This window comes from Pteropus alecto, unplaced genomic scaffold (genome assembly GCF_000325575.1).
Source record: "Pteropus alecto unplaced genomic scaffold, ASM32557v1 scaffold87, whole genome shotgun sequence".
Taxonomy (NCBI): Eukaryota; Metazoa; Chordata; class Mammalia; order Chiroptera; family Pteropodidae; genus Pteropus; species Pteropus alecto.
In genome coordinates this window covers 5,696,220-5,706,209 of record NW_006443225.1, presented here as the reverse complement: position 1 = coordinate 5,706,209, position 9,990 = coordinate 5,696,220, and the positions used below count along the sequence as shown (strand labels likewise).

At 35.3% G+C, this 9,990-nt stretch overlaps 1 pseudogene; it reads left to right on the top strand.

Moving 5' to 3' along the window:
- Positions 1-6,601: 6,601 nt before the first annotated feature.
- On the top strand, positions 6,602-6,720 carry LOC112472659 (annotated as a pseudogene).
- Positions 6,721-9,990: the final 3,270 nt, after the last annotated feature.

Genomic DNA, 9,990 nt, shown 5'->3' with positions numbered 1-9,990 from the left:
TAGTTTCTTCTGATCCTTTATCCATTATTTAGAATTAAATTATGAGAAATAGAATCGTTTATTATTTACTTATTCAAAATAGATTTAAATTGACTTATGAAATACACAAAAGTAGTTTGAAATAGTCCTAATATTTCAGGCAAAGTGTATTTATGTTCGGAAATGAAAATAGGAATTTGGATCCAGAATAAAATAAGAGTTTATGTAGTATATTTACATACATATGTAAACAAGACATATGACCAAACATATACTAAAATAATTTAATGGTCAATTATTATTTACTGAATTAATGAGAATGTATTTTTGGAGGCAGAAAGCTAGATAACAAGACAATGTTTGATTATTTTACTTTTTCATTGAAAAAAATGCTTTAATATTTTTTCTTTTGAATCTCTGACAGTTATAACCATTCACAGAGGTCCTTTTAAATGATCTTTAATTTTTCTACTTTATGTTTGCTGAGCAATGGCTTGTCTGGCAGTAACAAAACAACTATAATGAGTGATTGAAAACACCTATTGGCATATCGGTTCCTCATTTGGTGATGTAGACCAGGGCTTATGATTCAAGGATTTTTCTTTTAGCAAAATATGATCCAGATTCTAGTGGTTCTTTCGGTTTATAATTGTAGGTTCGTGTAAGCTATTTTAAAGCCAAGAATTTTATTGTGTCCCTGATACAGCTTACTATATTTTCTTACTCTTGAGTTTTTTTCCATAGAATGGGAGTTTGATTTTGTCTGAAAGAAGACAAATTTCAACTCTTTGAGGCTGGAATCAAGTTAAAACCTTGAAAAACAAAACTATATAACCAACCAAAGACTAATCTTGCCTTCTCAAGTATATTATCTCAATTTTTTTAAATGAAAAATATTAAAAGAATCGTTTTTTATACTTTGTTTTTCCCACTCGTACTTCATAGACTATCTCAGAAAAGATATCTCTCTCTGTTTCTTGGTCTCTATTTTCATTTCAGAAAATGGCAGTCCCATGAGTTTAACTTATAGTCCTTGTGTTGATAAGCTTAAGGAAATTATGATTAGTGTAACAAAACTGTATTATTGCAGGCATTAATAACACTTAAAAATATATTAATGTTAGGAATAAATTCAGTTCCTCTAGTATCACATTATCAATACTTACACTGCATTTAGAATTGTTATTTTCCATTTATATTTTCACCCAGGTAATCAAATGAAGACATTTTTAATAATCTGTTTTTCAGAGCAGGCTGATTGATTATAGCAAAGGTAATTTCCCATCCTACTTGAAGATCCATTTTCATATTACACAAAGCATTTGAACACTGAGTTAGTGCAAGATAGTAATAGCATGAAGATGATGTTTTTCTGAAGGAGAGAAGAATGCAAGCTTTTCCATTTTATGGTATTTTTAAGAGGTCATATATGAGTTATATTATCTATCTTCACGAACAATGCCACAATGCCATTACAAACTACTTTCTGTCTAGCTTTCCTTTTCAATTGGTAAAGGAAATTGGGTACTCGTATTAGTTTGCTAGAACTGCTATAACAAAGTACCACAAACGGAATACTTTAAATAATAGAAACGTATTGTCTCATGGTTCTGGAGGCTACAAGTCTCAGATCAAGGTATTGACCGTGAGCTGCGGTGGAAGATTCTGCTCTAGGCCTCTCTCCTAGTCTTAGACATGGCCAGCTTCTCCATGGGTCTTTGCGTCATCTTCCCTGTCGAGTTGCCTGTGATAAGATTTTCCCTTCTTATAAGGACACTGGTCATATTGACTAGGGTCCATCCTAATGACTTCGTTTTAACTTGATTCTTTCGTAAAGACTGTATCTCCAAATAAGATCATTGTCTGAGGTACTAGGGGTTAAGACTCCAAATAAGGTCATTGTCTGAGGTACTAGGAGTTTTTATTGGGAGGGCACAATTCAACCCATAACACTTGTTTTCAGTCTATTTTATCCTTTCTCTTTGTAACTAAATGGTAGTCCTAATGTGATAGGATTGTCCAAAAGGATTTAGATTGGCATCAACAACTCAATGATATTCAAATATTTATTGAGAATTTACTTAGGACTAGAGACTTGCTAGTTTCTAGGATCAAATAGTTTAAGGATAAATGAGAAAAAAGTAACTGCAGGTCCCAAATGCAGTTGCAGAGACAAACAAAAAATGTTAATATATAAAATAATAAGTGCTATTTTGAAGTTATATAAAAGTACCATGGTCAAGGAGAAGAGAAGAACATATGATTCATTTTTGGAGTGTTCAGGGTTGGGCAGGGCCTCACAGAGGTGATAATGTACAGAATTAAGTGAGGACTGCACAGTGGTGAACAGACAAGTTTTGGGGAAAGCTACGTAAGGCTGTCCTGTAAGCCTCCTACAAACCGGAAGTTTTATGCTTCTATTTTTAAGACACTTGGATTACTGTGCTGTAGGGAGTGGTCTAGAAGAATGTTGCTTGCTAGAAAACATTTGTTGAGTTCCTTATGTGTAAAAAACATTGTGTTAGAAGCCATGGAGATGCAGAGATGAACATAGAGCTCTTCCTGCCCTGAAGATGCATGTGATCTGTTACATGCTCTGAACATTCTCTGGATCTGTCCCACCACCATGGAGTGTGTGAGGCTGCTACCTCCACTAGCTTCATTGCCACTGGAACAGTGTAAATGGGCTTTTATTTTTTTCTCTAAGACAGATATTGCCAATTTTCCCCTCCCTTCTTATACAGTTATTAATCATTCAAGCTTCGCTGTTAAAAGGAAAGCATTTATTTACTGGGTCAGCGAACACTGAATAGATTTACTGATATTATTACATTTTGATATCCATTGTCAAGTTTGCTGGAGGCATAATTTCCTCTCATATGCTAAAATTTGTGAGATCATAGGCTTTTAAAAATCACTAGAGTTTCTCTGACAGAATCTGTTAGATTCTAGAAAAGATCTTTTAGAACATGGGAAGGGGTTAGCGGCTCAGTGGCTCAGTCGCGTGATGAAATGGCCTTTCTTTGTCAAACATTGATGGTTTCATTTATGACTCAGTATGAAAAGACAGGCTCCTAAAGAAAGTTACCACATTTTCATACTGTTCCTAAATATTTTAATTTGTTTTTACTTAGGGCCCAGATGAATAACCCATGAAAGAATTTAATTTTAAACCATTAATTGTCACAGATTTTAAACCCTCTGTGAGTTAACGAATGGAGCATCATTATGAATCACAAGGAATCTTAGCAAGATGCATTCCCACTGTCATTGAACTAGTTAAAGCCAGTGAGGCAGGACTAAATTGTTGTGACATTTTCCCAGCCCCACGATTACCTGTCAAATTGGAATAAAATCAAGGCATCAGACAAGTTTACGTATTGATGTGCTCACTCTTGTTATTAATTGAAGTAAATGGATAAGCTTGTCCATCAACAGTAACAAACACATCTGCTCATTGTTAAAAAAAATCTCTTTAACCTTCTATTTCTTACAGTTCCCTGGGATTTGAAAAATGTTCGTTCTCTATTCAAGAACCATGATGACTATTGTGTTTGTTCTACACTTCTTTTAATTTGCTGACAAAGTGAAATATGGAATACTGTATTCACTTATTTCATGTTTGGCTCACAATGGATTGAGTTATATAAAGCAGGACATGGACAAATTACAAGAACCAGAACAAACACGGTCCCTAATAGTCTTATATAACTGCAAACACTCTACATCTGCTTTAATCCATCATCTTCTTTGCTCCTCAAATAAAATAGTGTGTGTTTTTCTCTCTCTGATTTTTAAGTACAAAGAGAAAGTTTTCCATACAGTAAAACTGAAAAACTTTTGATGAGAAAGTAACTCAAAACATGCAAAGGAAGAAATCTTTTTGGTTATTTCATTTGTGAGTCTATTAACTCCAAAAGTACATTGCAAGCTGTGATAAAACAAAGCTACTCTAAATCTTTTTCTTTTTGCTCAAACAAAGTGGAGTTTGTGACAGTATTTCATTGGTATGAAAATAAATAATTCATCTCCAATGCATTGAGATGTGTAATAATTTTCTGCTAAGTTGGTAATGAAAGACTAACAGCAAGCTATACAACAGAAATTTTCTTTAATTAAAAAAAAATCAGCAAAATTATTTAACTATGTACATCTGAGATTTTTTTTTAGCCTAATCAAGAATGCGATATTTATTAGAGCTGGAATAAAGCATGCACCAAACATCATGGCTTTTTTCCCTTTTATTGCAGTGATATTAATGAAGACAACTGGTTTTTTTCCTGCCTTTTGACAATATTTAGAATTTCTGTGGAAGGGGAGGGATAATAATTCTGAAGTATCTCATAAAATATTTGCTACTAAACATTACGAAGGCACAGAAAGTGAAAATTCAATTAAAATTTACTAATGTAACATGTCTTACATTGTATAAGAAAATAAGACATCTACTGAAAGAAAAGTAGCCACCCACTAGACATGCTGGGGAAAATTTTACATATAAAATGAAAGCAGCAGTGCCTTAGAAGTTTCTCCATCTTTTTTCATGCATTATATTATTGAAGAGTTCTTCCAAGTCTGACTAAACTCAAAGTCCTATTGATGCTTGAGCAGACACAAATACTGATGAAGAGGGCAGAGCTAACAGATTAAACCTTGTCTTTTTTCATCTCACATTCCCTTTTGTGTAATCCATATTGGCATTTTTTTCCATTCCAGAAGGGTCTCCGGAGCTTCCTAAAGCTCCGCCTAGAGCTCCAGATTGTGGCCTTTGTAAATAACGTACATAAAGAAGGGCTGTTAAACTCTTGTTAAGTTATTTTTGTTTTGCACTTTGCACCTTCAGTGCATATGAGAACTACTCCCACACCATTTCCTGACAAACCATATCTTGCTGTGAAGGCTGAAAACGTTAGTCAGTTGCACCCTATTTTTAGGACTTGTAATGAAGAAAAAATGTGGTGTTATAACACCCATCCAAATGCTGGCACCCCAGTAGATGATTGCAGAGTTTAGGAGCCAATGTAGACAATTTATACAAAAAGACCAAATTGTGACCAATTCTACAAATAAACAGACAACAGATCACTAGGAGTTGTGACGCGATCTAGCCGTGGATCGGAAAGTGCGGTGCTATTGAGGATCACAGATGGCCTAGAATAGCGACAGCAGTTACCCAGGAACTGGACTTGGAAGGATGCTAATTTTAGTATTTAAAGAGGAGAATGGAAATAAATCCAAAGTCTCTGCTACTGCTTTGTAAATCACATTTTAAAATGCCTTTTACTTATCAAATAATAACGACTAACTTTTATTGAGTGGTTACGGTGTGCCAGGCACTCTTCAACATGCTTTAACATTAACTCATTTATTCCTTAGGACAGCCTTCTAAGGTGGCACTATTCTTATTCCTATTTTATAATTGAGTAAACTCAGCTGCAGAGGGTTGGTAACATGGTCCAAGCTATCACAGCTGGTGAAGGGTGACATCTAGACCCAAGTGGTCCACTCCACCACTTGCCTTTCTTCTGACCTTCTTATTGCTGTGAAGATCGGTTGCAGAAACTACCATTCATCTTTTGATAACTTCATGCTCCTTCCTGTCACTTCCTCTCACACCCGCCGAAGAGAAGACAGACAGATGTGGAAGGAAAGGGAAAAACTGGAATGTGTCCCAGTTACGAATGTCAAAGACTGGTGGAATTTCTATAAATTTAGGCACATGGTGATGCAGGGTGTGCCACTAATGGGCTGCAGATGTGGCTTTTATCTTGTTGAATCCATGCTGGTTAATCTCTAACCCTCGGTTCTGTAAACTTAGTCACCGGAAATCTTTAGGGTTCTAGATCTGATCAGATTCTGACTTTTTTTTTTTTTTTTCTCCCCAGGGATTTGCTGTGAGTCTAACCAAGCTCAAGTTTCAGAATCCCCAAGTAGCATGGATCCTTCTAAGCCCATGGGAGGCCATCTAATATTGTGTTCACATGATCACCCATATTAGTGAAACTGACAAAAACAGGCCATTTTACTTGCATTTGGTTAAGACTACTGTGTTTTTCATTTGAACGTCCCCAGTAGCATTACAGTGACATTCAGTGGTCGAGGCATTTTGGGTATCCTGCTAATGAAAAGTAGGGGATATATTTAGTTTGGGTAGAGTGGATTATATTTAGTGGCTTATCATCTCTTCTACACTGTTACTGCTAGCTGTCCAAGAAGGAATAATTTCTAGTGATATTCTAACTTCCACCTGCATTGGTTTACATGGCTTCATCATGAAACTGCAGGGCCAGAGGTCATAGCCCCATGTGAACTTGTGCTATGGCACCGGCACAGGAGTATGGCTGGTGGGGAAGAGCCAGGTTCCAGGTGTACAGAGGCAGCGCCAGACCATTCATTTCCTGGATGTTGAGATGTTTGTGGTATTTGTAAGCTTTCATTAATTTATAATTTGTTGTGATTTATTTTCTAGATACTCACCTTTATACCAAAGATTGTATTTCAAAATTTTATATTTTTTTCCTTAAAGAATCTTCCCTAACAAATTGTATAAATCAAGGCCAAATAAAACTTGGATGCGTACCTGCTTGCAGAAAGCTGGAGTATGCATCCAGAACAACAACCTATCTATGGCCACGCTACCCTGAACAAGCCTGATACCGTCTGATCTCAGAAGCTAAGCAGGGTCAGGCCTGGTTAGTACTTGGAAAGGAGACCACCTAGAAAGACCAGGTGCTGTAGGCATAAAAAATAAAAAATAAGGGATTGTAAACTGACAAGGTCCTTGCAATCTGTGATGTCAATCAAGGATTGCCTTGCCTAAAAAATAAAAAATAAATAAAATAAAATAAAATAAAAATAAAAATGAAAAAATAAATCCAGAACAACAATCAATTTATAGTACTAAACATAAATGTCGAGTGAAGACTTACATTGACCTGTTCAGCATACTTTCTTTCTTCGGGGCAGGACATGTCCTTCAGGTTCGTGGAGAACAGAGGATACACAAGTGAAGATGTGGTCATTTGATTTAAATGTTTGCTAGCAGCAGGTTCTGCTGGTTTCATGTGATGATTATTAAAGTGAGGTTCTAGGAGCAAGAGCATCAGCATCACCTGGAAAATGGTTAAAAATGTAAATTCTCCAGCCTCAATCGGGATCTCCTGAGTCAGGAACTCTGGTGGTGGGGCCCAGGAATCTGTGTTTTAACATCCCTTCCACGTGATTTTAATGCCAGCTAAATTTTGAAAAACATGAGTTGAATGCATCTGTTTTCACAATAGTGAAATCGAACATCATCAGGTCAGCAGGCTGTTCTCCCCAAATAAGATTTGTTTAAGTATGGTCAGTATTTGCTTATCTGATTCTTGATTTTCTGTGTATTCATCAAAGATCTGCTCTCATTATTATTATCAGACCTTACATGCTAGGGTTGACTTTTAATATTTCTGTTGCAATCTATTAGGCTGGGGACCCATCTTGTTCTCAGAAAGTAACCTGTTTTCTCATTGCCGGGTTCTTGAGAGGCACCTCCCTGTTGTCACTGTATAGAGCAGACCTCTGACATTTGTAAGGAGTATGATCCGAGACGTTTGTTAAGTCCTCAAATAACAGTCTAAAACAAAGTACTCATGAAACTGGTAAGCAAACTAGTACCATGACTAAAATTTTTCAACTGAATTACTCTCTAGTGACCTGGGATTTGTAGAGCAGGAGCACAAGCCTGACTTAATCAGCAAGCTTGCTGCTTTGTTACATTTCAGAAGATCTGGACTACCCTTCTCATTTTTTCTTAGATATATATGACTATGAAAACATTTCCCACATAGGCAGATTTCATCAGTGTTCAGAACTTTCGTTATTTAAAACTTTTCTTGTCTATAAACTGTTCTAGTCATTTAAACTTCACGTTACGAAAATAGAAATGTATCTTAAAAATCTTACAACAAAAGTTGACTCAGGAGTCATACTGGTGCCTGTTTTATGTAAATTTTGAAGGGCTGCCTATTGATGAAATTACATTTTCTGCCAAAGATTATATATTTTTTCATATACTTATACACAGTAAGTTAACCATTTCTTCAATTTTCAAAAAAATATTCTTAGCATACTTGATGATTAATTTTCTCATTGACTGAAACACAACCTTTTCCTAATAGCAGGAACTCACTGAGGTGAAGGCAATTAAATGCACATTTATAATGTCACTCAAAACTAGGAAGGCGGAGGCCACTCTGTTAGCATTGTAACCTACAAAGGAATGTAGCAGCCAGATTTTCTATTATTTCATGATTCAGTCTTGGTAGGTTGTATATTTCTGACAATTTATCTATTTCTTCTAGATTATCCAATTTGGCAGCATGTATATGTTCATAGTAGCCTCTTATAATTCTTTTTATTCCTGTGGCATCATTATAACATCTCATTTTTTTCTCTATCTGGATCACCGCCTTCTCCCACAGCCCCACCTCTATGCAGCAGCAGAACCAGGAATGACTGAGAAGAACTGACCACCTACCCTTAAGGATAGGGACCTTTGGACTTTCAGAGAGGGGCGAATGAGAGCACGAGGGCAAGTGTATTATTTGAGGGGGGCAGAGAAGGGAAGCAATCCTTTCATCACCTAAGAGTGGTGGCAACAGAGTCGTTGACGATGACACTGTGTCAATGGAAAGGGTAAAGCTTGTGAAAGCCAAGAAAACTACGACAGAATTCCATCATCACGTGGGTTCTGCCAAGTTGGAATATTACTCTTGAGGGTGAAGTAACGACTGCGCCTCCTGTCTTTCATAAGAGGGGGCTACTGAGTCACTCCTGCACAAATGTAGGTTTTCTAGCTCATACCTTAGCCTGAAGGCCGCAGTCCACAAGGAGCTCCATAACTGCACTGAAAGAAAGAAATGGATAACAATACATTTCATAGAGAATATATCTATATTTATGTACATACATAAACACATATATGTTAAATCTTTGAAATTTAAAGCTTAAAAAATCTTATTTTATCTTTCTTGACTTCTGAGGGTCCCGGATGAATACATTTTTCTGTGTTTTTTTTTTTTTTTAAATTATGAACAATGCCTCTCTTTACTTGGGACCAGAATCTAGGATGGTATTATCCATCTACATTGTGGATTAAAAATAGCTTTTTGTAAGCAAGCCTGAGGACTGAATCATTAGTAATAACATTATTTCTTCCTAAAAATAAGTTTCTGATTTTAAACAGCTAACTGAGAAAGTAAATTTTGGACCAAAATATTCATTGTTCATTTTGTATATATTATACTAATTATGTTATTATGTTATGTTATATTGACATAACATAATATATAATTGTATATTATATGCAATATAAAATGTGCATGTATATATATTACCTATATGTAAATATATTCACAATCCATGTCCATGAAACATATATTTGGCCAAAAAATTCTATGGCTTATAACTTAGGTCATCCAGAAGTAAAGGGATAAATGAAATACAGAGGTAACTGTAATTTTTTCTTTGGTTTTCCATTATATTCACTGCTCACTCTATAAAATATTTTAAGACTAGCTATCAGATAGTGTATCAATGCACTTAAAGTTTTCAAATCAGTTTTCTTTTACTCTTCTTAACTTGAGAAATTAGTATTAAAAAAGAGAATCCCTAAAACGTGACTAAGAGAAAACACAGGAATACTCGATTTACATTCCTCAATCCTATAAATGAGATTCTTAAAAAAAATTACTTTGAGATGTATTGCAGAGAACACTGAATCAAGAGCTAGGAAACCTGTATCATTACTCTTGCCTAGATGCTAATTTGTCTAGAAAATATTTTCTCAAGATGCTTAATTCATTGGTTCCCAGATGTCTGAGGTCATGGATTAAGTGTTTTTACATGGAATGAGGTAACAAACAAGTGATTCATTATTTTATATGTTGTTCTGTAAGAATAGTAAAAAAAAAAATTCTATCATTTACTTCACTATTATTTTATTTAATGTGAACACTTTAACATAAAATAATA